Here is a 25,604-nt window from a genome sequence, read left to right as displayed (position 1 = left end):
TGGTAGACTGGTGTGTGAGCCCATGTCAAGCAGCACCCACAATCCATGTCAGATTAAGACACAAGCAAACCCCAAATTAACCTGTGCTCAACCCCCTGGTAGCTTGGCACAGAGTAGTCAGGTTTTACTTAGAGGCAATGTGTAAATTATTTGTGCAACATTTCAAGCAGTAGCACAGTTTAAACACACCATAAAAGGAGCCCACAACAGAGAAAGAGAAATAGAGTACTTTTTAGTAAATAAAACAAGACCATAACAACAAAAATGCAATCAGTAGAACCAGAGATATTGAATTTTAAAGTTTTTAAAGAAAATAGCACAAAAAGGCGTAAAGCGCCAAATGTGGATATCTCGTCGTGCCATACCAAAACAAAGTCACAAGTTCAGGCTGACTGTGATGGAGTACAGCACGGCTTAGGGACCGAGTTAAGCCAGCTGAACAAAAGTACCTTCAATCCTGGTTTGCAGAGTGGTTTGTGGATCCGCGTCGAAGATGCGTAGCTCAGTCAAGGCAATGGGACGGTTCTGAGAAGTGGCGAGGCTGCAGTGAGAGGTCCTGTTGCGTCAATATCGCGGATCCTGTTGACGGGGTTTGCCATGTGAAGTCTGGTGTAGGGAATGCAACAGACAGTCAGGGCGATGCATAGGTTCTGAAGAGCTGCATGATGGCAATTCTGAGTCCGTCATTGTTGGCGAGGCTGGCGTTGACAAGGGATGCGAGGACCTGCGATGAGGATGCATCGTGCACTGGTGATTTCGAAGGTAATGCGGGCTGCGGTAGTGATGCAAGTCTTCATGACGGGTCTTATTCACATGGCAGCGGTGATGCTTGGGTTTGTGCAGCACAGCAGAGGAAATGCGTTGGTAATGCTGGATCCACAGGCTGATAGAGCACCTTCGGTCTACTTCCAGGATTCCAGGACTGGGGTGGCACCACTTGGCAGGGTAGACTCAAAGATGGCAGAGTCCAGGTGCAGATGCAAGGTTGTTGGTAGCCTGTTACGTCTCTGAGGCTTCAGATAACGAAGCCAGCCAACTAGACCTTGGAGTCACTCTGGGTTGTGGGTTCAAGAGATGCAGGTCCAGTCCTTCTCACCCAGTCAGGAGGGCAGGAGGCAGCAGATCAGCAAAGCAGGAGTCCAGCAGAGTACAGTCTGGCAGTGGCAGTCCTTCAGCAGCACAGCAATCCTTCTTCCAGGCAGAGTATACCCAGCTCCAGAAGTGTACTGAAGTGGTAGTGGCTGAGGTCCATTTTTTATACCCTTGTGTCCTGGTCCTAGAAGGCAGAAGAAGCTTTTAAACAGTTGTTTTGAAATGCAAGGAATTCCCTGCCTCTCCTACCCTGGCTCCAAGCTGGCTGGAGTTACAATTCAGGGTCCGTAGGCCCTTTATGTGAAGACAGGACACAGCCTATTCAGGTGTAAGTGAGGCTGTGTCCAACTCCTTCCTCCCATCCTGCCAGTGATGGCCCACCCAAACACACCTAAGCTTCTATTGTGTGTGGTTGTCTAGGAGGAATACACAAAGCCCAACTGCCAACTACACCCAGGCATGTGACTAGAGACAGGCTGCAGGCACCAAATGGCTAAGGCAAGAAAATGTCAAATTTTCAAAAGTGGCGTTTTAGAATTGTAATTTAAAATCAAACTTTACTATGAGTTAGGATTTTAAATTAGGATTCCAGAGACACCAAACATGAACTGGTTATCTCTTCCCATTCGGACATTACATTTATAAAATGTAAAAAGGCAACTCCAATGTTATCCTATGGGAGAAATTGGCCTTGCAGTAGTGAAAAAGTAATTTAAGAGATTTTCACTACCAGGATATGTAAAAGTTACAAGTACATGTCCTATTTTGAAATATATTGCACCCTGCCCTCTGGGCTGTCCAGGGCCTACTCTACGGGTGACATGTAATTATTAACAAACATTTGCAATGCAATCGATCTCGCCTTTGGGACCTTATATGTATTTAGCTATGCAGCACATTAGACTGCGTGCTGAAACATCTACTGTTCTTAACATGGAGGGAAAGTAAGCACCAAATTGCGTGACACACCAGGTATGGGAAAACATAGAGAGAAATATTGCCTTTCAGCGGGAAATGGTATAGTCCAAAGCTCTGTTTCTAATATAAAATCAGGGCCTTCGGTGGTCAAATCACTGAAAATACAAGATTTGAAATAATATTATTGTCTACGGGTGCTCGTGGAAGACAATTTCTATGAACTGGAATCTAGAGAATGCTAAAGTGATTCTGGTATTTTACTGACCTCTGTTGGTTGTTTTCTATCAAGAAAGTTAAATAGAGGCAGTTGCCAGAAAAATTAAAAAAATAAAGTCCCTCAGCAGAAAGCAATTCTGGTATTTTACTGACCTCTACTTGTCGTTTTCTATTAAGACAGTTAAATAGAGGCAGTTGAACAGTAAAAAAACAGACCCTAAGCGAAAGCAGACAAGTCCTAGGGCTGATCTCCAGAGCCCACAAAGTACATACACATATAAGTATTTACTAAAGTATTTACAAGAGGTCTCGAATGCTCGACCTAAAAAGCAAGGTTTGAGCATGGCGAAAGGTTTATTTTTCCAGGTCGAAATTCAGTTTAAAACTGCACAAACTGGCTCCGCAATGGCAGGCCTGAGATATGTTTAAATTGGCTACTTAAGTGGGTGGTGCAATCAATTCTGCAGACCCACTAGCAGCATTTAATCTACAGGCCGAGGGCACAGGTAGTGCCACATTACTGGGGACTTATAAGTAAATTAAATATGCCAATTGGGGATAGGCCAAAATTTCTATGTTTTAAGGAGAAAGTACAGGCACTTTAGCACTGGTTAGCAGTGGTAAAGTGCGCAGAGTCCTAATAACAACAAAGACAAGGTCAGAAAAAATGGAGGTGAAGGCAAAAAATTGGTGGGAACACTACCGTAAGGCTGACAAGTCTAACGGGTTTCATCTTCTAGAGAGCAGTTTATGAGTTTTGGTAAGTAAGATAAGATGTGTTTTGTTTTGGTTTTGATTAAAGTGGCTGGAATGGGGTTGTTATCCTGTGATGATGGTCACAGATTGTTTGCATTTTTTCTCTAGGATGCCAGCTGTGATTAATTAAAACAAGTCCCATTAGGGACTTGAACTTTCCTTGAGGTTTCAATATTGGGACAACGTCCTGAAAAAACAGGATTTAAATTCTGAACTTTTGTGTCTTAACAGAACACATTGGCAAGTTGTTCATATTTGTGTTTGGAAATCTCCTATTTTAAGAGGGAGTTGTGGATTGACCCTTGTATCATTTAATGTTTGGCTGTTCTGGGCTGGTACCGTAGAGACTGGGTAATTCTGAGGTTCCCATCCTTATTGTATGATTTCGATAGAGTAATGAGAGAGATGAGGGAAAGTTGGTTTCTATTAAATACATTTTATTGGTGTATGTCGGGATAATGTAGAAAGGCCACAGCACGATGTGTGTGAATTCCTTGAGTACCATAAATTTATCATTGAATAATTACCTTTAACAGTCAAAATCTTCACACATTTCAGTGGCCAGTTCTTGTGAGTAAGGAGATTGGAATATACAATAAATTTTGTTTATCCCACTGTGCAGGGCCAGCTTTAGCGCTGGTGATACCCAGTGCGCAAATGTTTGTTGGTGCCCCCCATGACCACCTCTGTTATGGATACCCTCACTGCCACCCTTTAGCAGTGCCCAATAGGTCTCCATAACCTCTCTCTCTCAGATGCATTTAATACGTTTTATAGCACCACTAATACCAGTGTAGGGTGTCAGAGCACTTTACATCACACACTTTACACAGAGCCAATAAATCATAGGTATGTAAATCAGTGTATAGTAGCTGTTCCATAAGACAAAGGACTACAAGGTGTGGGAGTCACATGTCATCCATAATGTTCTGGACAAGCATACACTAAACTTAAATAATCAGAATTGATTTTCCAACATTAGGATAATGAAAGACTGAGATAAAAATCATACTTCTGTAATCTATACCTTGTAGTTTGCATGCAGCTGCTGGATGATGGTTAATAGCTCACTGTGTTATGCCAGGATTTTAACTTATGATCTAAAAGTAACAAAAGGATCTCTCATTCAAAAGCAGAAACCCACTGATCTATTTAAATTATATGCACTTTGTGATCTGCATGGTACACGTTCTTTTCAGCAGGCATATTAACCCAATGCGCTACCCTACCATGAGTTAAAACTTCCACTAGCCAAACCTCATCTCTCTCTAGGAAGAACATTAATCACTAGTTATCTTGACATTTTTATTGTTTTATTGCTGGAGGCCAAGAACGGTGCAGCATGTGCTTTTCAGACCATACTATACTTGCAAATACGACACCCCCACCCGAAGTCATAGCCTTGTGAGGTTGTACCAGTTGCACCGCCTTCGAGACGGTGGTACTGTGATAGTTATCAGCTATTAGCTTCTCAAGGTTGGCCTTTAGGATAGGTCATGTGAAGGTTTTGGTTCAGTTTTTTTTGTTAGGTTGGGGGGTAGTTTATCATGTAAGAGATCGTATATAAGTAAATTAATCTTTAGAGAGGTCAGCCGAGGAGACTTCAGAAATCCCTCACACACCCCATTTCTCTGTTACCTTTTCCTCTAGCTTTGCATTCCCTTTTATTTTTCCTCTGCTTTTCCCTATTCCTGTAGCTCCTTTTTAAATGTTTTAAAGATTTTCCTCTTTAAAAATCCTTCAAGTACAGGAATACTCTCCCTTCCATGAAGAGCATGCAGCGTGCACCCAGTGCTAGTGAAAACATCATCAAAAGAGAATCATGAAATGCTGCGTCACCAGTGTCTGTGCCCTCCTCCCACTCTGGCACAAGTAGCCAGTGAAGATAAATGATGCTTTGTAAAAGAACAGCAGACACCTGAACTGCCAGTTCTGACACTTGATGCTCCACATAATCAGCAAATCATTCCTGGTGAGCGAGGCCAGAACCTGAGAGGCAGCAATGCCAGCAATGCGCTGAACCACACTAAGTTATACTGCACTGCAGTGTGCCAGTCTACACAGGGACATTGTAAGAAAATGGGGGTCCGTTGCAGTATCCCCCTCCACTTTTTGCCTCGCTTTTGATGCAACTTTGACTGTAGAGTACTAGGTCCCTGCTATCCAGGATCCCAGTACCGGTGTTCTTCCCCTAAAACCATGTCCACAATTGGTACTTGTGACCTCTGTAAGTCGCTGGTAAGTGGTATCCTAGGTACCTAGGGCCTGGAGGCTAAAGAGGGACCATGCCACTGCCCCTGCAACGGGCATGCCTCTGTGAGGTGAAATAAATGACCAAGTAGACAAAGCACACTGCCTGTGTCTCCCATGCCAGCTAGCACTGCCTAAGATATAGGCCAGTCACCCCTTAGCAGGCCTTACCAGACCTAAGGCAGGGTACACTATATCCCAGGTGTGGACATATCTGCATGAACAGATATCCAGTATTAGGGTCTATTCCCCAATATTGTAAGGGCCAGGGAAGCCATAGAGAACACATGGGCTGGACACTCAACAACTCAAGTTCCACAGCACCATGATGGCTTCACTGAACCCAGGAATGTTGGTACCAAACAGCTCCTTGTGATAAATCCACACTGATGCATGTGTGAGATTTATTAAAACGTACTCAAAAGGCAACTCAGAGGTGCCCCCTGAAAACCTACCGACCCTGATGTGGGCACTGACTAGCTTTAGGCAGCTTGTTACTACCAGACATGTTTCTGGACCACTGGGTAGAGAACTCCTGCTCTACCTCCTCCCTCAGGATGGGCCCGTGCTCGAAGAAGGAAGCTTCAAAGACCTGCCGCTTTTGTAATGCGACCCCCAGTCTCTTCTGCTAGCAGCAGATCGCAGCCCACTTTGGGCAGGAAACACGGTGGGAAAAATTAATCTACCAAACCCACCCCTAAGGTGGGGGAGGCGATAAGAAGCACAACTTTCAGTCCCTGCCATCTGAAAGATGGGGAGACCCTCCAATCAGGGCTAGGTCTTTGACTCCCTTCCACAGGAGGGTGGCATAATAGAAGGTGTAGTCACCCTAGGTAAGGTGCCCATTGACCCTACCTTCTACTTCCCTAAAACTCTTCCTAAATTTAGGTCCGCTGACGAACCCAGAAAAGAGCAGCTGCAGAAAAAACTCAGCAGAATCCTCGCCACTTACCACAGGTTCGACCACTGAGCCTGCCATTCTTACAGAAACTCTGCAAGGCCTCCAAGAAACCCCGGTGACCTTTCAACATTCACCAAAGTGCCAAGAATGTCCAGTCGGGGACGTGGTCAACAGCCAACCAAGATAGCCACAGCTTAGTGAGACTCCTGCCAACCACTGCAAAACCCATGCCAATCTGTAAATTTACCAGACTAAGATACCCACACAAAGTTCAGAAACCATACGACCCTTGGGGAGCCGCATCCAGCCTCCGACATGAAAAAATGGTGTTCGGCGGAGGGCCTGAAAGTCGTGGGTGAAAGACTCTGGGCTCTGGTGTGACTCTGCGGGATAAGGGAGAAGCTCTCCGTGAGCCTCGAGCAAGTATTTGATCGGAGCAAGAGAAGGTGATTGCCTGGACAGCTGAGGCAGGATCAGATTGGGGGAAAGCAAGAGGCGAGCACGGCATCACCATTCTACAGGTGTGATTAACTGAGTTGCCAGCACAACCGACCTTCGAGGAGCTGGAAGTGAAGGCATGGCGCCGGCTGCGAGATCCAGGCTGGGAACCCTTAGCAGCAGTGTTTTGGCTAGAACACCACCCCCTCCCACAGCGGTGGCGATTCGGCACCCCGACCCACGGGAGACTCCCGGAAGGTGGAGTACCGGAGAGAAGCTGGAGAGGCCGTCCCGGAAAATAGAGAAATATACCCAACCACTAGCAGAGGTCCCCGCCCAGGGATAGAAAAGTTCCCGACCCTGCATGACATTATGGCAACTATACAAGGTATAAAAACGTCTTTGGAGAGCAAGATTGATTCTGTAACAGTGGAAGTAACACTAATGCATGTAGATCTCCGAAATGTTGGGGCTCGGGTAAGTGGGGGACCTACAAGAAGCTGTCAATGTACTTGGGACCAGAATAGAAGACTCCAAAGGTCGCTCACGCCAGAATAACGTACGGATAATTGGAGTCCCAAAATGGTCTCGGGGCCCAGCAGTGGACCTCTTTGTGGAGGACCTAATATTTAAACACTTACCCTGTGGGCACACCGGCCAGCGGTCCATATCGGAAGTGAGAGCCGCATTACAGTCTCCCCCAACTATCATATTGCCAGCTGGAAGATTAAGGAGCAGGGTCCCAACATCAGGGAGGATCTGTTGCTGAGGTTCTAGTTTGGATGACTTTTTGTGAGCTCTGGGCCTCAAGGATATATGGAGGGCACTCAACCCCACTGCACATCAATACACCTACCATTAAGGGGCTCATGACACTCTATCATGTATTGACTATAACTTCACACAGGCTCATCAGCTCCCATGCAATGCGCACCACTTGGCCCTTGGTATTTTGGACCACTCCCTGTTGTGTGCGAGTTATGAGTGTGACCCCCTCAGCACCCCAGCCAGTGGAGGATAAATCCCTGGTATCTCAAGATTTCCCACATTAGAGCTAAGCTTCTGGAGTAAATGGACCATTATATCCAGGAAAATGTGGGGACAGTTGAATCGGCCAACATACTTTGGGAGGCTTTCAAAATGGTGATTAGACGACAGGGCGTTTTGCTAATCGCAGGCCATAAAAAAGAGAAGTGGGCAAGGTTAGATACCTTGGAGCAGGAGCTCCAAGAACTAGAGGTACTTCTGATCTTAGATGGCAATGAATCTGTAACACACAGCTTGACACTGAAACAGAGAGAGTTTCAAGAAGTGGCCGAAGAGGCTCCCAAGGCTAAATATCGCGCTTCACAACATAATCTCTATGAAGCTGGAGACAGAGTAGGCAAACTATTGGCATGATTGGTTAGGCGAGTAATGGGTCAAGGTGGGTGTTTGAGGTTACACAGCAAGATGGCACCAAAGTTTGACAAGGGCAAGATATAGCAGGCATGTTCGTGGAATATTAGAGTTGGCTGTACACGCCAACATCCATAGCAACTGTAAAAGAGGTGCAAGAGTTATTGGAGCTAGTAGTAGAGGATTGGCACATCCTCTAACAGGATTTGACAGAGACTGAAATAATTCAGTCCTTTAGGGAGGTGACTTCAGGGACAGCAGGAGGCCCAAATGGCTAAGCTATTGAACTATAAAAATAACAGCAACAAAAGGGGCTCCTTTGCTCTTACAGATGCTTCAGGAGAGCTGAGAACTAGGACCGCTACTAAGGAAATAGAGAATAGCTAATGTGTTTGTCATCCATAAAGCAGGCAAACCCAGAGAAGAATGTACCTCCTACAGGCCCGTCTCACTTCTAAATGCAGAGGTGAAGATTCTGGCTAAGCTGCTGGTGACTCGGCTAACCTGGGTCATACAGTCACTGATCCACCCGGACCAATCCGGCTTTATGAGATGCCTACATGGAGTTCTTGGCAGGTCAGCTAACATCCGGGAGGACGCGTCGGTGGTCTGACTAGAGGCATGAATGGCATTCAACACAATGAAATGGCCCTTCATGTATGCAGTACTAGAAAAATAGGGCCTTGTCCCATGATTCCTAGCGTGAATCAGGCTGTTCTGCTCTGATTCATTTGCCCAAGTGACAGTTAAAAGGGGCATTTCAGAAGTCTTCTTGCTGCAGCGCTCAGGGATGCCACCTTTCGCCACTCATAGTTGCACTGGTGTTGGAGCCTTGGGCGGTGTGGATACGAGGTGATCCTTTAATCCAGGGGCTGTAGTGGACATCGGAGTGGGAGGATAGAATTTTGTTTTATGCGGATTATATCCTGTTCTATATAGCGAACCCTAAGGCAACACTCCACAGGATACTGCACATTTTTCTATTATATCGCAAATATTCCGGTAACACCATAAACTGGGAGAAGTCGGTGATCTATGTGCTATGGGGACATCAACAATTCCTGCCCCGGGATTGAGCAATACCCAGAGTGACTGAAGGGTTTCAATATCTTGGTGGTTTTGTCACCAGGGACCCCAAAGTTTTCCAAGACCAAAGTCTTGATCTCCCACTTCGACGTCTGTGAAATGACGTCCATCACTGGAGGTCTCTACCGCTGTTTCTCTTGGGAAGATTATCACTTTTTAAGATGATGGCCTTGCCCAGATTCCTTTATGTGCTCCACAATACACTGTATCCGGTGCTGCCAGCATACTTTCAGACAGTTGAGATGACAGTGCGTCTACTCCTGTGGGATGGGGGTTCTCCCAGAATCTCTCTCCCGAAGTTGACCAGAGGTTGGTATGATGTAGGAGTGGCGCTCCCGGGTCTCCGGAACTACTACTGGGCGGCCCAGCTTACAGTGGTCAATCAATGGGTGCATAGTCCCCAAAATGACCCAGCATATAAAATGGACTGCAAGAACATGCAAACAGGTGGTTATCGCAGAACAATTTACGGTGTGAAAAAAGCAAATTCATTCCCTACTCCAACCTCCACCATACTCCATGTTTGGAAAGAGGTGCTGATATCCCTTGGCTGGTGAGATAAGCTTACACAGATGATGCTGCTATCGGACACCACAAAGTTGGGACTATTGGCACGGCAGCAGGGCTTCCACAAATGAGATCTCATTGGCCTTTCAAAGGTGGGTGACATGTGGGTTGGAAAGGACATGCGTCCATTTGCGAACCTGCAACAGGAATATCAGATGGCACAATCCAACTCCTTCCAATATCTACAGGTCCGCCATGCTATAAGAGCTGTATTACCGAAAGGAGAGGAACTTCCTGAATTCCCTCCATTAGAGGACAGACTGCTAGATGAACGTTTGGAAAAGAAGGCGATCTCTCTAGTATATCGTTAGATTATGAATAACTCCCTCGATCCACTGGTAGACCTCCTTGCTAGCTGGGAAAATGAAGTGGAACAGATAGACGACAATGAGTGGCAGGAGGCCTTGGCCACCCCCAAAGAAGTGGCCATATGTTTACACTTTTGATTGGTGCAACTGAAGATACTACATAGAACATTCTTCACCTGCACCACACTAGTTAATATGGGACGGACTGATTCCCTGATGTGCGTGAGGAGTTGTGGGCATGCAGGCCCTTATTTCCACATGATATAGGAATGTCTAGAGTTGCAGGTATATTGGTAGGCAATACTGTCCTGTATGCAAGAGGTTTTTAACATAGACACAATCAAGTCTCCAAAGTGGTGTTTGCTGAACATATGGCATGAGACGACCCTCACAAGTAAGGAATGACTCTGGGTGACACTGGGGTTTATGGTGGCCAAACGCAATATTACTAAGCTATGGAGGGCCGCAGCGGCCCCTACGTTGAATGAATGGAAGATGGATATGGACTGGTGCATGATGGTGGAGAAGACTGTATATGTCCCATTAAATGGTCCAAATGGTCCAAGATCTGGGGAAAATGGAATGAATACCGGGCAATTATATATTCACCACTGCCCCCTGAGGGCAAAGGGAATTGTTTGGAGACACCTAAGAGGGGATGGAAGCTCTCAGGGGGAGGGAGGAAGACTTAAGAATTAAGTATTGGATCACAATGGATGTTACCTCCTTTTTGCCGGACTGTATAGCAAAATGTTATGCACGGAACGTGAGTTGTCATCGCTTGGCGATATTTTCATTTCATGTAATAAATAGATTTTTTTTAAAAAATAGAACCTCCCTTCAGACTAGAGGCTCTAGCCCTGGCTTCTGCTGGAATAGGAAGCACAGTGGTGAGGACCGACACTTGTGTCGAATTGACTCACTGCTACAAAAGAACTCCACAACTGCAGTGATAGAGGACCAGCACTTGTGCCAACACGACTCTGCCCTGCCAGAAGAAAGCATGCGAGCCTTACGGCCTCCAGGGCCTTGAGGGATCCTCTCAGCCCAATGACCCCAGCGGTGCCCAATTCTGTGCCAGAGAGCCCGTACCCTCCTGTAAGTGGCCCTGTCTGCCTCCTACAGCGCCTTCTGCACTGCCGGCTGACCTCTCTGTGATGGTCCAACAATGGCAGAACTCCTCCATCAAATACACAGCAGCTTGCTGCCGGCGAACCCAATATTAGCTGTGTTGGGGATCTGTGGAATACTATTCTGCTTCTTTGCCCTCTGCTGACCATGAGGGTAAATATCATTGCCGGTATCGATACTGAAGCCCGTACCTCTGGGCGTACCCAGACCCAAACGACCGACGTGCACCCAGTGCTGGTCTAAGACACTCGAAGAATGGACTGGAACCATGCCTAATAGTTTTTCCTCCAGAGGATAGTATTGTACTATTCTGAAATTGCACTGTCAACTCTGAAACGTATTTTTAATCGAAAGCGTACTTACCTGATAGTGAAGACCTTGTTCTTAAAAATAAAGTACAAACAAGGTATATTTTTTCTAAAATTGGTCTGGATCTCCTTCTTGAGTCGTGTGTCCATATTGATCACTGTTGTACAATAAATGCCTTACACTCTTCTGAGTTAGGCCTAAGGCTGCTCACCCACATTACCACTAATAGAGCACTATGGGCCATATTATCAAGGAACGGCGATAACATTATTGCCGCTTTAGCGGCAGGAAACTGCAGCTAAAGCGGCAATAGTGGGCTTGATAATATGCCCTTGTGAATTCCCATAAAAGCCCAGGTTCTGGTGTGAACCTGGGCTTCTATGGGAATTCACAAGGGCCTATTATCAAGCCCATTATCGCTGCTTTAGCTGCAGTTTCCTGCCGCTAAAGCGGCGATAATGTTATCGCCTTCCTTGATACTATGGCCCTTTGGGTTTTACATTGAGTCCTGTACATTCTGGGACCTCCTGGACTCTGTGAGCGGTTTTACAACCTAGTGGCAAAGCCATCTATAGAGCCAGCATCCTACAGACATTTTGTACTGCATCATAACATACAACCTTGTGAGCATGTCGTGATTTACAATCTCTCATCTGATGGATCTTTTTAAGTTGACTGGGACACAAAGGGAGTTAACAATAATAAAACAATCAACTTCTGTGAAGCTCATTTGACCCCAAAATAATGACCTGTTATCAGTCATTGAAGATATAGAATTGTATTACTAATTAATAATCAAACCGGTATATATGCATATAAAGAGAATATTACAAAGATACAGATTTGCATTTGGCAAGCTGAAATATCACAACAGGTTCAGTCTCAGTAGAATCAGACATGAAAAGATCCTAGCAACAGCAATACAAATATTGAGAAATAGGAATAAGTGATACTTAAAGAAAATCTGATTCTCTTTCCTAAACATGAATACATTCTAAAGTAATCTAACCAAGACACTAAGTTTAGAATAAGGATGGTTCGTAGAATAGTGTCTCAAGGAAATATGGAAATGCCAGCAGGTGCCAGCACAGTAAAGACTCCAGTAGAAGTCTTCCAGAATTGGAATAAGTGTTTAGCATGAAGCTTCACACTTGCAAGAATAAATGAAGCAGAGAGGCCTGTACCCCTTAAAGTCTAAGGAAATCTGCCTCAACTTTTTAAAGAGGGAGCACTAATTCAAATCAGTAAAACTTGAACAACAATCATATCTCTTTCCACATCACGAGGAACCAACCAGTTCTCTTCCTGTGCTGCACATCTGCAACATTACCAGACTTTCTCATCCTTCAGAAATTAGACCGTTACTGCAACCTTGAACATTTTTCCATTCCTTATAATCGATGAATAGGAGGCTTCACCTGCTCATTAGTGTTGGACCTGGCCCTTTTTGTGGGTTTATCCCAAACTTTTTGCCTTCCTCCTGTTTTTTTTCTGACCTGTTTTTGTTGGCTTTAGGACTCTGGGCCCTTTACCCCTGCTGATCATTGCTAAGGTGCATGTGCTCTAAACCTTTAAACTTGGTTTGATTGGTCTACAACTGTTTGGCATATTTAATGTCCCTCTAAGTCCATTGTACAGTGGTATGCTATATACCCAGGGCCTGTAAATTAAATGCTACTAGTGGGCCTGCAGCGCTGTGAGTGCCACCCAGAGAAGTAGCCTTTCAAACCTGTCTCAGGCCTGCCACAGTGACTTGGCACATAAACTTACTTGCCAAGCCTTAAACTCACCTTTTACTACACGTAGGTCACCCTTAAGGTAGGCCCTAGGTAGCCCTATGGGCAGGGTGCTGTGTAGGTAAAAGTCAGGACATGTGCCTTTGCTGTGTGTATGTATTGGTAGTGACAAACAGCCTATTTCATTGCTCACGGCTGTGTGTGCTGCTCTTCTCATAGGGTTGCATTGGTAATTCCCTGATAAGTACTCAGTGGTAACTTCTGTTCTGAAAGAAGTAGCGTTGCCATGTTTGGTTTGTTTGGAATAGTAGTGATAATTCCAGCTTATTGGTAAAGGTGGATTTCTCATTACTATTTTTGAAATGCCACTTGTAGAAAGTGAGCATTTCTATGTGCTTATGACTTTTTGTGATTTGCAGCCTGACTCCAATCAATGTCTGGCTTAGACTGACAGGGGCTGTTTGCGCATTCACTCTAGACAGGCACACAAAGGAAGCAGTGGTGTGCCCCGCATATCCTGATGGCCCATCACCAGGCTGATGGGTCTTCCTGAGCTAGAGAGGTGGAAGGAGTTGTCACTGACACCTGAATAAGGCTGCTCCTGTCCTCTCACAATGCTGTCTCCAGCCCCCTGTAGTGTGTCTGAAACCAAGGCTGGAATTGAATGGGGATGTTTTGCACTTCTAGAGTTTGTTTTAAGTTACCTCCAAACCAAAGACTTTTCGAGTATAAGTACAGGGGCTCTGACCCCATGATTTTAGACACAGCGTGGGACTTTTAACCAGACACCACTGACTCTACATGCTTCACCTTGCCAGAGGACTGCCAGGAGGAACCGCCATTGGACTAGAGTGCTTGTTGTGCTGACCTGCTGCCTGCTGGACTGAAGAATGGACCTTGCCTCTGCCCTGATTGTGCTGATCTGCCTGCTTGCACCCTGCTCATTCCCCCAGGTGCTTTTCCAGGAGCTCCATGCAGAGTGAGTGCCGTAGCCTGCTCCTGGCTTTTGCCTGGTGACTGCACTTTGGTCCCCCCGAGAAGACAGCAAGTGGTGAGAGTTCCTTTGCCTCATTTTCATGGTGGGCATTGCAATAGGCTCCACGAGATGCGAGTGTGGAGTGCTTTTGACTTTTAAAAAACACCTTGGGTTATGGCCAGGAGTTACCCTTGACTTTGTTGTCTCACAGCATGTGTTGAAGCGCTACCCCATGTTCCTTTCTTTTGACCGGGAGAGTGTTTAAAACGGGGCCCCCAACCTCCTGAAAGGGGACCACGATGTACTGTTGCCATCTGGTGACACGTTCTCTGCCATTGAAAGTAGCATGCACAGCCGTCCTACCCCCCCTCCCCCCACCCTGTGGGGCCCCACACCCAGGACCAGAGCGGAATCTGAGAGCTTAAGTAAGACGCCACTGGCCCTGCATTGAAGTTGACTCCAAAACTAATCCATGCATATCAGAGGCACCACTCTTTCGTTTTTGTACATTGCAGCTGCTTGACAAGAACCTCCCAGTGCGGGCCTCCAGTGACACTGCAGCGGCTCTCATTGTATTGCCGCATACCCTGATTAGTGTATTATGGGTGCAGCCTCTCTACTCGGACTTGGGCAAAAGGTCGTAGGCTTTCCGTCCCCAACCCCATCAGCCTGTGTGAGGTGCAATGTGGGGTGGTTACTGTAGGAGCCCTGTGCCTCACACAGCGGCACTGTGTGGTCATGGGCAGCTGCCTTTGTAAGTCTTGCATGCAGGATCTGCCATGTGGGGGGCACTTGCTCTTTTGGGGCATTTGTTCTTTGGTGGCATTGCGGGGTTAGCCCTTGACAGGGGGCCCAGATTAGGAACTTGCTGCATCTAGGAAAAACTGCTTGGAAGTGGCATAGACTAGAATATAATAGGAGCACAGGTGCACCGTGCCTATAGTTTCCTATGGTGATTTCTCGTGATTTGCAAACCCTTGGTAATGTTTGGTCATTTATGTATTCTTCATTACATACTGCATTACATGCCCTGATGTCATAATACATGTTGCAGTTGCAGGAAAACAAGTATTATTTCAGGAGCGATCTGCATGTACATTGACGGTGTTTTCATGAAGTGCACAACATATAAGTCTTTATCTTATTGCACTAACTGTGAGGTTATGAAAATTGCCTAGTTTGCAAAGTCATTATTGTTTTTTGCTGTTTTGGTCTATGTTTATATGCAATACAGAAACTTATTTTTGTATACTACTGTGTGGTGTACTTATTGCATCACTGGTGTGTGTGTGTTGCGCACAGACTTTACACTTTGGGGTGAGCAGGGGTTATCTTGGGTGCGTAACTCCCTTACCCTGACTAGAGTGGTGGGTTCTGCCTGTCTTAAGTGCATTCCCTAGCCAACCAGAAACCCCATTTTTAACAATTAGGGCTTCATGTTTTTTTACCTAGAGGTCTCTTCTCAGGCATTATTATCAAGAAACTAGTACAGAAAACAATACCCCTATTCTCTAGCTAATGAAACCTTGAAAACACACCTGCAAGGAAAAGAAAAACTGGCAGAACAAAAGACATTTTAAAATTAAGGCCTTTAGTTAAACTAATTTTAAATAAGCATTTAAATGTGCACTTAAAATACGTGGTTATACTTGTGCACATGTAACTCAAAAGCAAATGCAATGCGTGAATAAAAGCATACATGATTACACTTTCAAAGGTAACTTTCAAAACATATGCAAAGGTGACAAAGTATACATGCAAATGTGACTACAGAATACATCTTCATGCTGAACTGAACATTAGTTTCAACAGTGAATACATTTCATTAATGTGTGTAAATGTTCACACATGTAATTAAAGTGATGGTACTCAGCAAATATAGTGTCACATGTGGGTGCATAAGGGCATTTCTGTGATGTGTAGGGATGGGGTTTGAATTGCGCTGCTCCATGAGTAAGCCATAAGAGCACGGGGTTAGCACTGGACTACGCTGCACCACAGTGCCATATTTCTTTGCACGCAAACTAAACCGAAATATTTTGTAATATTGTAAGAAATGACAGTATTGATTGAGGAGGATGAGAACCCTCCACAAATAATAATCATAATCCTTGTCCGGGTAAACCACAACAGCCACTAAATAAACATGTGCTTAATCCTTTGGTAGCTTGGCACACACTCAGTAAGGCTTAATTTAAAGGGAATGTGTAAAGTATTTATGCAGTACTCGAAGAGTAATAATCCAAAAACACAACACAAGAACAATCTCAAAGCAATTTAGACAAAACACAGTAACATTTTATAAAATGACACAAAAACTTCAAATATCCAATCAGTAGAACTAGAGTAGAGTTGTTAAGGTTTTAGGTAAAAAATAGCAACAAAAGGCATGAAGTACCAATTTTGGGTGTCTGCTTGTCCCGGACTGAGGTGAATTCACAAGTTCAGGCCGACCACGATGAAACGTGTGCCGGATACAGGGCCAGATTCAACCCACTGGATGTTTTACCTTCTGACTTCGATGCAAGGACTGTGTGGTGTAAGAGATCAAGACTGCTGTTTATTAATTTGATTTTAATTTGATTTGATTTTATAATTTTATATAGCGCTGAATCACCCCAAAGGGTATCTCTGCGCTTGCAACAGCGAACTGTCTTGAACTAAAAAAGGTGAGTTTTCATCATGCGGAGATATAGAGGAAGACTATTCCAAAACAAAGGAGCCAAATACGAAAAGGCCCTGCCACCAGAACGAGCTTTATTTATTCTGGGAACAAGGAGAAGTTTTTTAGATCCTGATCTAAGTGAGGATATAGGATTATAAACCTTCAGTTTCCTAGTTATATAGCAAGGGCTAAGCTCATTGAGAGCCTTGAAAATCATGCAACCTGTTTTAAATTGCACTCTTTTTCTAATTGGCAACCAATGTAATTCATTCAGTAAAGGCAGAGAAGGAGTTCTAGCCGGAGAATCCGTAACCAGACGGGCAGCTGTATTTTGAATGACCTGCAATTTGTCCAATGAGGCAGCATGAGCAGAGATAAGAAGAGCATTACAATAATCAATCTTGCTCATGAGCAAAGCCTGAATTAGAGTCTTCCTGGTAGAAAAAGGAAGCAGCGGGAAAACTCTTCAAAGTAAACTTAGAATGAAATAGCAAGACCCAGCAATTGTATTAACATGGGTCTGCAAAGTACGTTTTTTGTCAAGCTTAATGCCCAGATTTTTCATTACCTCTTTAGGTGCAGGGGCATTACCCAGCTCCTCCGGCCACCAGCTAGGTGACCAACAGATGTCCGCACCTCCGAACAACAGAATCTCAGATTTCTCAGAGTTTAACTGGAGATAGTTGGTTTTCATCCAGGAGGCAATAGCCATCATACCCTGAGAAAAGATAGTTTGTATATCTGATCTCCCTTTGTCGAAGGTGAGGAGGAGCTGAGTATCGTCTGCATAAGAGATAGGGTTAAACCCCAAGTCCCTCATCAGTTTAGCCAGGGGCGTCACATAGATGTTAAATAGAGTAGGGCTCAAACATGAGCCCTGCGGGACGCCTCTGGTAACCTCTGTACGAGCAGATGTAAAAGGACCCATTGACACTGCCTGAGTGCGGTTGGACAGAAAATCAGCCAATCAGCTCAAAGCAGGTCTGTTTATGCCAAGCTCTAATAACCTATGTAAGAGAACTTGGTGGGAAATGGTGTCAAATGCTGCTGAAAGGTCAAGCAGCACCAGAAGTGCCGCCTGACCTTGATCTAGAGCCATTCTGATGTTGTCCATCACCTCCACCAAGGCAGTCTCGGTGCTATGCTTGGCACGAAAGCCTGACTGAGAGACATCCAAAACACCAGTAGACTCAAGAAATGCAGATAAGTGCTTGTTAATATGCTTCTCCGTGATCTTACTCTGTAGCGGAAGCAACGAAATCGGTCGATAGTTTGACAATTCCTCCGGAGAGATATTAGAGTTTTTTCGGATGGGAAGAATTTGTGCGTGTTTCCATTTTTGAGGAAGACAGGCCGATTTTAAAGAAGTATTGATTATAGAACAGAAAGGGGGCGCCAGCTGAGCCGCAAATCTAGAGGAGATTTTAGCTGGGATAATGTCTAGAGGGGTTCCAGATCTGGTGCATTCCAGGAGTGTTCGCACTTCTGTGATGGTAATAGCCGGGAATGTAGTCAGACAAGGTCCTTCACTATTAGGGTGTAATGTGATCTCCGCAGGAATGGGAGTAATAGTATTAGAAAGGATAATATTTTGATAGATTCTCTCAATTTTTTGTACAAAAAAGGAGGAAATATTGTCACATAATGTCTGAGAAAAACTAACCCTAGTCTAGCAAGATGTGGGGTTAGTGAAATCCCATACAATTTGAAAAAGCATCCTAGCATTATTTCCTGCCTGTTCCAAAGTCTCTGCAATATGAGTTTTACGGGCCAGTTTAACATTTATTTATTTATTTATTTATTCAATTTGTAGGGCGCAACAGCTACCCAAAAAGGGTTTCCCGGCGCCTAGACACAGCTAGTTAGAAGACAGGAGTAATGGCTATTGAGATTTATTGTTCAAATAGCCAGGTCTTAACATGCTTTCTAAACCTGGCATAATTTTCCTCCTTTCGGATGAAGGGAGGGAGCGTGTTCCAGAGGGATGGTCCCAGATGGGCGAAGGATCTGCCACCTACTCTCGCCCGTTTGAATCTCGGCACGCAGAAAAAGGCTGCCGACTGCGACCGAAGGTTACGTTTGGGAGTGTAGAGGTGGGCTAGGGCTAGAAGATATTTAGGTGCCGTGCCCGCTTTAATTCTGAACATAAAGTTCAGGGCTTTAAAGCGGATTCTGTTTTCAACCCTAAGCCAATGGAGCTCCCGGCGGTGACTCGAGACTCCAGAGTTTTTAGGAATATTGTACAATAGACGCACTGCTGCGTTTTGCACAAGTTGTAGTCGGCCGACTACTGATTTGTTGGCGCCCAGATACAGAATGTTGCCGTAGTCAAGCCTCGATGTTATGAGGGCATTGACTACGGTCTTCTGCGTGGAAAGAGGCAGCATCCAGAGGATTTTCCTCAACCATTTGACTATGGTAAGACATAGACCAGTAACTTTGCTGGCCTGTTGATTCATGGAGAGGGAGTTGTCTAAGATAAATCCCAGATTTCGAACATGGGTCACCGGGGTGGGAAGAGCGCCCATCTGATCAGGCCAATGTACGGAATTCCACAAATCTTGATGTTTTCCCAGAACCAGAATCTCGGTCTTGTCACCGTTGAGATTTAGTTGATTTCTCGTCATCCAATTCAGGATGTTTAGGAGTCCTGCTTTGAGTAGAGAAGGAGAGTTGGGACAGGATTCGGATAGGGAAAAAATGATTTGTGAATCGTCAGCATAGCTCATAAGAGTGAGACCAGATTGTTCGACAAGGTCGGCCAGGGGTCTAAGGTATAAATTAAAAAACAAAGGACTAAGAATAGACCCCTGAGGCACTCCATGGGGTGCCAACAGAGTATTCGAAGAGGCTCGTGAAGAGGTGATTTGGAAGGTTCGATTAGCCAAGAAGGACCGGATCCAATCCAAGGCCTTTCCGCGTACACCATTTTTATACAATACCTTAACGAGAGTTTCATGGGAAATGGTGTCGAAGGCCGTGCTCAGATCTAATAGCACGAGCGCGACCGTCTGACCTTGATCAAGGAGCTTACGAATGTGCTCCGTGACTCCAAGCAGGGCGGTTTCAGTAGAAAAAGCGGCCCTGAAACCTGACTGTGAGGGGTGCAGAAGAGAATTTTCTTCAGCAAAAATAGATAGAACAGAATGCACGTGCCTCTCCAAACATTTGGAGAACGCAGGGAGCAAGGATATGGGTCTGTAATTGGCAAGGATTTCCGGGTTTGCAGTAGGTTTTTTTAGAAGAGGCGTAACCATGGCATGTTTCCATAGGGCTGGGACAATGGCAAGGTCAAGAGAGGAGTTCAGAAGGTTTGTAATGATTTCCAAGGAACTATCACAAAGTTGTTTAATGATTTTGATTGGAATAGGGTCCCTGGGGGAGCCGGATTTGATGGTCTTAAGAATCACTTTCAGTTTATCTACTGAGAGAGCAGGCCAGGATTCCAGTGTGTTGGCACAAGGAGGAATTAAATCTGAGTCAGATTTCAGTAAAAAGGAGTGCTAACGCCTGGCATTGTTGAGTGTTAAGTGGAGGTGCTGCAGCTGTAGTGTAAGCACCAGCCAATTCTTTAACTTTGTTGAATAGGGTTTTTGGCATATTGGTGGCCTCCAAGATGGTTTTTGAGACGAATGCGGCTCTTGCTTTTGCGCAGGCCGTGTGGTACAAATTCCTGGCCTCATGATAGCTTTTCTTGGCTTCAAGGGCGTAGTTTTTACGCCATTTGCGTTCAAGCGCTTTACATTTAGATTTTTCGGCTTTAAGGCTATCATTAAACCATGTAGCCGGGTGGTGGTGTCTGTTCCCTTTAATACACGTAGAGGGCAAGCATTTGTTAGCGGCATCGCTGAGCCACTTTTGTGCTGCAGCCGCTAGGCTGTCCATGTCTGGGCTATTACCCGGATGGTTGTCTTGTAATGTTGAATTTAGCAATTCTAAGTTCACTGATTTCCAGTTTTTCCTGGATGTATCAGGGAAATCATATTGCAAATTAAGAGAGGGAGGAAAAATGATGCTGAATTTTATTAGATGGTGGTCAGACCAGCATATGGGCATAGTAGCGAGACATTTAAGTTCCCTGATGTTGGAAAATATAGGGTCCAACAAATGGCCAGCTATGTGAGTAGGGCTAGAGTTGATCAGAGACAGATTTAGAGCCTTCAAGTCATCAAGTAGGTTAGAACAGGAAGAGGTGGTGGGGTCCTCAAGATGCAAGTTAAAATCGCCCAACAGGGAAAAATTACTTGAGGTAATGTAATGAGGAATGATAAGATTAGCTAAATTTGAAACCCATTGAGAGGGGTTTCCTGGGGGACGATAAATCAAAATGCCAGACATCGTGAAATTCGGGTTCAAGAAAATTTTAAAAAGGCCCGCTTCACAGTCTGGAATAGCTACTGGTTCAATAGTGCATTTTAAATCTCTATTAAAAATAATTGCTATTCCGCCACCTAACTGTTTGTTCCTGTCTATTCTGACAATGGCGTAGTTGTCAGGGAGGGCGGTAGCAATATCCGGTCCGGCACTATCGTGCAGCCAAGTCTCCGTTAAAAAGAGGGCACTGGGATTCTTTTCAGCTAAGAGGTTGAAAATGTCATATTTATGTTTCGGTAATGAGCGACAATTAGTACTATAAAATACATAATTTCGAGGTTCGTTTTTGCGCAGTAATTTGCATTTTCTGTGTCTTCTGGAGGTGTCAGGATGGGGTTGACATATTAAAGTGGTCAGTTTGCAGTTAGCGCAGGAGCGTATTCCAATTTTATGGAGATTACCTATTGTGCACCTAGGATTGGGGGTAGGGCGTAAAGCTTTCAATTCCGAAAACGATCTTACCAGCCTGGATTGTGCAGGGGGAGCGGTGGCCATTCTTATGATAGCTTGCCATAGCAGCTTTATAAGTAGTTTTAGCTTAACTACCTTGCGAGCATGTTTTAACATCCAAAGGGGAAAGATGGGAAAACATTTAAAACAAGCAAAAGCCATTGCAAAAGTTGATTCCGCGGCAGGGCTGAAGGCCAAAACTCGCCCAGCCCAGGCAAAAGCGGCGTCATAGGCAGAAAGAGCTGAGAATACTCCAAACCGACCTGGTCTCTATTCAAGTCTTCAAAGCTCTGAAGAAGAGCTGCACGAGTCCCATCAAGAGGGGGTGGATCCCGCTGCACAGAGGCTAATAGATGGCTCAACTAGCACAGAAAGGGAACTTACAGTTGAGTCTACAGTGGGTTTTAACAAGGATGCAATGAAAAATCCCAAAGACTTTCCTCTATTTTCCCAAAAAGTGTTGCAGCTGGCTTTGGCCAAATCCACAGCAGACCTGATGCAACTTACAGAGGGGGGACCAGTGGGCGCACCAACAAGCCCCCTGCAGACTCTATTTTCATCTCTTTGGGCCCAGGCACCGGTGCAGGCTCCCCCTGTAGTCACCTCACTACCACAAAAACCTGGTAATTCTCTGCACATTCAAACTGTTTCATCAATACCACTGACTCAGGTCCTGGCACCGGTTCAGTCACCTCCTGATGATGCTAAAGTGCAGCTACCCGATGCCCAGGCACACCCCCAGACACAGACGCTTTGTAAGGCCGTTTAGGATTTTCCAGGCCAGCTAGCTGGGAACCAGAAGAAAGATGGGAAGCTACAACAGGGCGAGCTTCATTCATCGACCGAAGGAGCTAATACTCAACAGATTGACACAAAGAATATGCTGACTCCTATTTTGGAAGAAATAAGAGAAATGAAGAAGTCCCAAGAAAATGAGATAGCCTACCTGCATCAGCGTCTTGGGAAAATTAAAGAGCCCGTGGGTTGTTTTCCGGCTAGAATTCAAGAAGCTGAGTCAAGGATCGCCATGTGGAGGATCAAATGAATTCTAAGCTCCTGAAAGTAAATGAGGCAGCAAAAGATAAAATTGCCCTGGAGAATAAACACGAGGAACTTGAAAATCATTCTCGATGATCAAACTTACGCATAGTTGGAGTACCTGAGGGGAGTGAGTGTCAGGTTACCAAACACTCTTACCTGTAAGGTGCTTTGCTGAGTTTCGCAGCGACGCTATGGGCCAACTTCCAAGAACCCTATCAAATAACCTGTGGTTTAATAATACAATTAAGGCTACACAATAGCACTCAGTAAAGAGGGCCGGGTACTGGGCGCTGGCGATGTCCTGTTGTCTACCTGCGAGGCAACAAGATATGTCTTAGAATGTGGTTCTAAATTTATAGTTAGCAGTGAAGTCCCCACCCCTGAGTTAACTGAGGATCCCTTCCTACCTGCGATCTTTAGGAGTTCTAAGTAGCGTCCAGTAGTCTTGTGATGGTGAAGTGTAATATCAGGGCGTGGTCAGTCTCGTTGAGAAGTCAGGGTGATTGTCGTCGTGGCGTCTTCTGTGTTGAAGAGTTCTTAATTTCTTCTAGAACAGGAACACATTCAGAATAAGTTACTTTATTCCTTTAACCCTAATTTCTTCAACTGACCCTCTTTATTGCACAATTTGTTCACTTACTTATCTCTGACCCCCAATCTTTTACACCACCCTGTTTTTTCTGAAAAGAGAAATATATATATACAACAACTTGCAAACAGGTTTCAAAGTTCTTAGAGTATGTTTTCTCAAATAAACTATTAATGTCCTTATTCTTCTAAGATACTTTGCTAAGAAACATTTTTCCAAAAATTGTCCTTCAAATGTTGTCAAGGAAAAGTTTCCAGCTCTATGCTTTCTTGTGATGGGCGCCTTAAAAGAAATATTTCACTTAGCTTTTGTCTTTCTTCTTTCCTCAGATATGCGCGGTAGAGCTGTGCTGCTGTCCAGGAAACTGCAGGAACCAATAAGGCCTCAAGAATCTTCGCCGGGAAGCAGGTGAATAAGTAGTTGTCTCCGTGACAACTACCGGAAGGCTAAGCACTTTCCAGAAGTCGGTGTGGCATGTTATACTCATGCCACACCCAAGATGGCTGCTACGTCATATGCGACGTGACATGCGGCATTCTCCCGTTCGGTTCATTGAAACAAGTCTATTTTCAAACATGCTGGGAGCAGCGCGAGTTCTGAGAGAAGCGCGAGTTCCTTTCCACTGATGTTTGTTTGCTCCAAAGTGTTTCTGTGCAACAAACCTCCAAAAAGTCACTGCAACATATCCCCATCTAAACACAGCAATCCAAACAAGCATTGGTACGCTCAAGGTACAAAATTTGATATAAGCACCACAGTAAACTATACAAATATCTCCAGATATATAATTCCTTAGTAAATACTGATGATAGCCCATAGAGATAGGCTCACTCACATATATGACTATGGAGTGCAGGTTGGCACGGGACAGGGAAGGGTTTTATCTGGGGAATGATACTTTGCAGAGACGCATTCTGCACATAAGTCTCGTTTGCATCCTGAATGGAAGTGGTGTTTGTGCAGGGACGTGAACAGGGACAGGAATCATGACAGTGAGAGTTTACTGGTGACCTCACGATTACAAGGGCACATCGAGTTCCGTCACATACCCTACCTAATTCAACAATCCCACGCACTATCTTTATGAATTTTGCTGATTATTGGATCAAAGAGAAGATTCTGGCTAAGGCAATACAGCAGAGACAATTCTCCATAAATGAGGTCTCAAAATGTTGGATTTTTTCTGATATGTCTGTGGTAGCTGCACGCAGGCGGAAAGAGTTTGTGAAATTACTGCATCTTTTTAAAGACCAGGGGCGCAGGCATCAATAGTCCAGCAATCAAAGCTTTGAGTCCTGATAAGGGGGAAATGTCATATGTTCTCTACTATAGAAGAAGCCCAGGGATTACTGAAAGAGATTTCATCCTCAAAATGATAACATATTTAACTTGACGCTAAGGGTCTCCAGGGTCGGGGGGGGAGGAGGGTCACCTAGGGTGCAGTTTCAAGGCACCCATAGTGAAATAGGGGAGCGTGAGATGTGGTTGGTGGGGGGTTCTCCACATTTCCGGGGGGATTTTCGGGGGGGAGGGAGGGAGGGTTAATAGCAGCAAAAAGAGCAGTGGCAAAGGGAACAAAGAGAGGAAAAGACAGGGTTTTGAACTTGATTGATTATTGCCTCAAGTTCTTTTTCTCCAAGAAACACAACTCAAAACAAATTCACCTAAGCTCCGGTAATTTTGATCTCAGGAGTCTGATGGTTTCAGTGGCGGCCACTCTACCCCCTTGAGGTTCAGGTACAGAACAACCTTTGGTTTTTGAAGTGAATTTCTATGGTTTTTTAACTATTAGTCACATTTATGAGAGGTTGAGAAAAGGGGCTGAGCCTCTGAGCAGCTCTCAGGAATCCTGCTGTGTTGGATTTACGGGAGGTAAGAGGAGGGCTTCTGGGGCCCCAAGAACCCTCAGCATTCAAGAGAGCTTCCTACCCCAACCAGCAGTGCACCAGGCAGCACCTTTGCAGAGTGGTGGAGAAAGCGGCCATGGCCTCCGAAGACCTCTCAGCAATTATGCTGTGTGGGACTTACTGGAGGTAACAGGAGGGCTTGTTGGCCCCCAAAGACCCTCTAGAGTCAAGGAGACTTCATCCCCAAACCAGCAGTGCACCAGGAGGCAAGTTTGAAGAGTGGTGGAGAAAGGGGCTGTGGTCTCTGAAGTCCTCTCTGCAATCACGCTCTATGGGACTTACTAGAAGTAACAGGAGGGCTTGTTGGCCCCTAAGGACTCTTTGCAGCCAAGGGGACTTCATCCCCCAACCAGTTGTGCAGCAGGAGGCTCAATGGCAGTGTCCTAATGAAAGGGGACAGGCCCTACGGCGACTTGCTGGATTTTAATTTACTTAGGGAGAGGAGCTGCGTAGCACCCCTCCCCAGGCTGATTTTAGCCCTAGGGACCCAATCTCC

This window comes from Triturus cristatus, chromosome 3_2 (genome assembly GCF_964204655.1).
Source record: "Triturus cristatus chromosome 3_2, aTriCri1.1, whole genome shotgun sequence".
Classification (NCBI taxonomy): domain Eukaryota; kingdom Metazoa; phylum Chordata; class Amphibia; order Caudata; family Salamandridae; genus Triturus; species Triturus cristatus.
The sequence above is the reverse complement of the archived record's forward strand: the minus strand, read 5'-3'. Positions refer to the sequence as shown.